This window comes from Astatotilapia calliptera, chromosome 2 (genome assembly GCF_900246225.1).
Source record: "Astatotilapia calliptera chromosome 2, fAstCal1.2, whole genome shotgun sequence".
Classification (NCBI taxonomy): domain Eukaryota; kingdom Metazoa; phylum Chordata; class Actinopteri; order Cichliformes; family Cichlidae; genus Astatotilapia; species Astatotilapia calliptera.
The window spans coordinates 36888433-36894495 of NC_039303.1; positions in this window are offsets into that span (position 1 = coordinate 36888433).

A 6063-nucleotide genomic window follows, 5' to 3' on the forward strand; every position below is an offset into this window, starting at 1 on the left:
ATACATAATTTAATTTCAGTGTAAATAAATAACTATTAATTAACTGCTTGTTGATATCAATCAGTTAATTGATTAATTGTCTCAGCACTAAAGACGATTGAGATCTTATATTTAATTCTACTTGGGCTCTAAAAGTAATCACCATTATGTATTCTGGCATTTTTCGCCAAGATAATCACACCATAAATTGTTTTTATATCAGCACTTACCTTGAGCCATCGCTATAAAGGACAAAAGCCACCAGGAGGCAGATACTGCAAATTGCTGTGGACAAAATGAGGAACCTTCACAGTGGTCATCCAGTGGTCATCCAGGAAACAGTAACCACACATGAGAGGACCCTCTATGGACAAGACAGGATGCTGCACTGTAGAGGAAACAAAACAATCTCACCCCTGCTGCTCTTTGATTTGCGCAGCGTGAAATCACAGCCCTGTTTGTATGAACAGGAGCCGTGGCCACCCATCAGGTAGTCACTGTGGAGAGAGGTCCAAGAGGCCCTCATGAATTAAGGGAACATTCATAACGTCTCCAGGGAGGTCTTCTGATTGCCTGCAGCACTACTAATTGATTTAGTACAAGGTCGCAGCCTGAGTGACGGAGGGCAAAGGGAGGAATTTCCTGTTTCTGCATCTATAATTCAGTGGCTTCCTGTGTATGTCAGAGAGAGTGCTGTTGTATGAAAACACATTTAGTAATTCACATATGCCTGATATATATCTATAGATAGAGACACAGTATCCACCTTTAACTGAATTAGAAGTATATATATCAGCATTTCTGATGCTGTAAATCTGAGATTACCTGCAGCCCTGTCACCTTCACCTTTGTCAACATCGGCCACCATGTACCAAATATTTTATTATTAGATACTATCCAAAAGCTGCCCCAGAGGCAGTTTTTGTTCGTCCTGCAATACCTTTTGAATTTTTTCACAGTGTGTTTAGTGGCGACTTCTGTAGAGTACACAAATGTGATCTGTTGAGTTACATGCAGGTGACATACGTTCAAAGTGACATGAAAGAAACACAGAGAATGTAACATCACATTTGCAGGCGGATGATGAAATAAACCTTACATATAGGAAAATTACAAGAATTTAAATTTATATATATATATATAACTGAATTTACCATGTATTAACAATAACCACTAGTGGTGTATTCTTCTGCAGCGATCATGTGCATCATTGCAGAGCAGATGGATTGCTAACATGGCCTGTTGTCAATAATCACTTTCGAAGTTTAAATGCATTAACCCTGCTCATCAACAATAGTGGGTGATGTTTTGTTTGTGGGAGCTGGTCTGTTAACTGAAGTTGTGTTGCATGGTGTGCAAGCTGTCCAAGTCAGCAGTCTGCCAACACTCCCCACTGCGCTGTCTCTTTGAAGGTCTGGTGGATTTCCCTCTGGTGTCTCAAGACTCTTCTACTAGCCACACAAACAGAGCGCCAGCTTCATGAGAGAGGCCTTTGTTTTTGTTCTTTTCCTCTACAATGCTTGAGCCGTCCTATTAGATTTGAACAAACACTGCAGTGTTTGAAAAACCTGTGATACAATTCCTTCAGTTAGAAGATGAAGATGGTCCATCATCTGAAACATGGAGCGGGGCTATTTTCATCCGAGGTATTTTAATGGCTAAGAAGTGTCTTCACAAATCCCACAAGCAATAAAGTTTCAACAGAAATTGCCTATATGAACCTAAAACCAATTTCAGGGTGCATATTAGTGTCCTTTTTCAAAAGACAGAAAGCAGCCCTTACTTTAACTTACTGAATATGTCAAACAATTTGAGTTTGAGAGCACCTCGGCTGGATCTACGATGGCCCTTAACTCCCCAGTGTCTGAAATAACACCAAGTCGTTTTTGTAACCTGTGGACTAGAAGAGAGAGAAAAAGAAAGGGTGCACTTTATTAGCTCTGAGCTAGACGTCCATGTCAACATGCAGACCTTTCACCAAGAAAAAAGGAAAGAGTGGATCCACACTGGATTTCAGAAAGCCTGAAGCAATCTGAGTTTCTCTTACTCAACCACACAGTGTGCCCCACTGGCACCACCCCCACATCCTCCCCTAAAAATTGATTCCCCATCACATTTAAGAGAAACATCTGTCACTTCAGGGGCCTTCATTCCATGTCACACTAAAGAGGTTTATGTTAACAAAATGCTAAATGCCTCCTGAGGAACCACAGCAGAATTACAGTGTAGGGTGTGGGATTTGTTGGGTGGATCACGTACCACGGAGTTTCAGGCCTTAATCACATTTCCAGCTTGCGCTCGGATCCAACTTTCCATCCTGGTGGATTTTGCACCCCTAAGCTCAATCATGAAACTTTTTGGAATAGTCTGCTTTCAGTAAACACAGGCTTTCAGAAGCATTTCCATCTGGAGAATAAGACATTTACGGCATCTTAGTATAAACAGAAACACCTGATGCAGCAACTGATCTGTGCTTGACTTGTTTGTGCAAGAATGTGATGTGAACACTGAGTCATCTGGGAAATTCTGACTTGTGTGGGGACACCGGTGCACATGTTTTGAGCTTTGAACATGCTCTTAGTCGTTTTTCTTTTTTATCCGTTCATTTCATTAACAAACATTAGATGTAATGGAAAACTGCTGCTAGATAATATACTTATTGTTTGTTCCAGACGTGGCGTTGCTTAGTAATTAGATTATGTCCTGAGGTGATATTGATGCCTAAGAATAACTCCTCCAATAAAAGTCTCCCCCGTCTTGCACAAGGCTTATGATGTGAAATAAATTTGAAAGATTCTAGAATATTTAATTTCAAATCCACCTGGAAAACAAATCCAAAAGTGTCGTTTTGCATACAAAATGCAGTCTGTGTACCGTACGTTCTAAAATTACAAATGCAATTATTTGTGAATATAACACGTGTGTATGAAGAAAATAGTTGCTGGATTATTTCACCCTGAAATCATAATGACGGGGCTTTACAAGACCAAGCCTCTCATGGGCTCTTTTTATGTGTAATCAATGGAAATTGTGAGGACTTCAAATAAGGACCCCCACCCCTGACCCATATGCTGGTCAAAGCATGTCCCCGGGCTCAATGGTAATGAAGGAGGGAGGATGGGTGGGCTCACTTTCACTTTTTCAGGCCATTTCGTTTGGGAGAGAGTCACTAAATTTATAGCTAACGTACTATTTTCTTTAAGTTGAAACATGGAGATCAAGCACCTTAACAGACTCACTGTGACAGGGTTCTGCAGACATTTTCATCTGAGATGTATGGAACGACAAACTTCTTATAATATAAAGGCTGTAAGTACAGATGGTCAAAAAAATTTAGGCTTTTTGAAATGATAATTTCACCTATACTGTATACTGTGTGTCCATTACATATTTACATCAATGATTTTCACACAGATCTCAGCCAAAAAAAAGCAGCTATATAACAATTTGATATTCTCGTGTATCTGCTTGTTGTGAATGCTGCTGTTTATCTCAATCATCTTTGGTAAAACTAAGTGAAACTGGCTGAATAACAGAAGTGTCTGATCTCATTCACGTCCAATTTTCTGTGAAAGTTTCATATTGTAATTGGTTCACAAATGTGACCTTTTTAATGATGAACAGTCCATCAACCAGCTGCCCACAGGATGTGAGCGAAGCCCTTGATATTGGAAAGTGTCTTATCTAGACAAGCCATCTTACTACCATGCTTGTGGTTCTGACTTGCGAGAATAAGCTGCACATAATTGAATATTGTTGCTGCTTTTGCATCCCAGACTTTGAAATGCCACAGCCAAAAGAAAGTATTAGCCTCATCCAGCAACGATGTGTTGAATGTCCTACAAGAGATATGAAAATAAGATAAGATGAGATAAAGCTGAATAGCCAGTGTGTTTCAAATGCCTCATTTGCACTACATGAGTCAGACCATGTTTGGTCTCAGTGGGAATGTCTGGCTTGACCTTAGAGAAAGAATGCATCCAGGCATTCACAGCTGACCTCTTTCACATATAGCACAATGATCTTTTTTTTAATTGTCCAAGTCTTAATCTTGCAGGAACTATAAATATAAAATTCACATCCTATTAGCCTCAAACCCGAGCTGCGGAGAGTAAAAAGTACAAAACAACAATGGGTTGCTGTGCTTGGAAAATTGTCCAGAACAACAAATGCTGACACAAAATATTACATGAAGTCTTCGCACCACTTCATCAACTTATGCAGACCCCGCAAACAGGGCTGAAAGAGCAACGTTATCTCTTGGGTGGTTCTGTATGATGATATCTTTTTAAACTTGCCTTCTCCACCTTTTAATTGCTGGTTTGTTTGTTTGTTTGTTTGTTTGTTTGGTTGCTGTGACCTATTGACCTCTTGTATTAATTCCCTCCTATCTTTCTATTGGTGTCTTTTATTATGGTGGTACAGCTTTTATCTTGCTATTACCCATGTGCTGTAGTCATTCTTATTGGTAGCTTTTATCTATGAACATAACTCGTTATTTTTATTTATCCGTTATCAATGTTTGAACCTTTTATTGTTTTATGTAAAGCACTTTGGTATGCCCAAGGCTTTTAAATGTGCTCTATAAATAAAGATTGTTGTTGTTGTTGTTGTTGTTGTTAGGAACTGAACTGTAAATGGATGCATATTGTTTCCATGTATAATACAAGTTTTTGATCCAGAGTGGGAGGTCTGGGGTTTGATCGCCCCTGGAGCGCAGAGTCTTTTGATGTTTTTACTGATTTCATTTGATTCTTATCAATAAACGTCTAATTCCTCAACACAAACTTTTTTTGGAGCTATTTCTCAACCACAACTAGACGTCCATAAAACACCTCCAGGAAACAGTCATTCAACCTCAAAATATGTGCTGTAGTTTTCTGTTAGGAAGAAATACAAAAATCTGACAACCACATCAGCAACCCTATAAGACTGCAGTGGCAGACATGTACTACTGCTAGCGTCTGTACTTGACATCATCAAATTTGGGCACAGTAAACAGCACTAAAATTACCACACACCATATTAACAAATAAATAAAATGACTTATTACAGTTTCTTTGAAATGTCTGCTTAAGTTTGTGCTCTGGCCTGCTCTCTTGGGGTTGGCTTAGGCTTCTTCATCATGTGGTGGGGGCTCTGCCGGGTTTCGGGCGGTTCTCAGAGATCTGGGGTGGCTGGCCTCTAGCAGGGTCAGCTGCCCGCTGCCTCTGGTCTCCTGACACCCCTTCCCTTGGCTGTTAGAGCTCCGTCCGGGGCCTCCCTCTTCTCACGGCCAGGGTGGACACTTGGTTGTCATCGGGATACTTGGCCTCAGATCTTTAGCTCTCGGCTGCCGTGGATGGCCGGGGTCTCCTGGGTCTTTCGATGTCTGCCGCTGGCTCTTGGGGGGGATGGCATTATTGCAAACTCTCACCCTCATTTTTCAAGTACACTCTATGCTAAACGCTAACAGAGAGAGAGAGAGAGAAACAAACACAGCAAAACTGTATATTTGTTGGTGTACCTTCCTCTGTTTAGCCCCCCCTTCTTTTCTCTTTTTTTTCTCCCCTGCTTTCTTCTCTTATCTTTCACCATTCTGACCTTTAACCCCTGTCTCCATCAGGATAACATCCACAGGACAATAATCTAAATAATAAAATTAAGTAAATAAATAAAACAAAAACAATAACAGGAGCCTACAGATAGTCTACGGTGCTCCTCTTGGGAAAGCAAAATATGTTTGGCACAACAAAGCATTCAGACCAAAAGTCTCCTTGCTCCTGCTGGACTGGACAGGTTAATAAAACAAAACTGTGCAGTGTTTAAATTGAAGGAATTTTCCCTGTTCAGTTTTTACGGTTGTTTTTCTGTAGATCTTAACCATGCAGTAAATTTTTAACCCGAACAGTGCGATTGGCCTTTTCACTCAAACAGTAAAAGATGAAATAGACAATATGGGACCTCATAATGCTGAATCCACTGCAGATCTTTTAAGTGTATTCACAAAGAACGCTTAAATCAATGAGTTTCAGAAACATTAGCCATGGCTGGTGGTTCACTTGTGTTACTGCAGTCGTACGACTGCCGGAACTTTAACCTCAC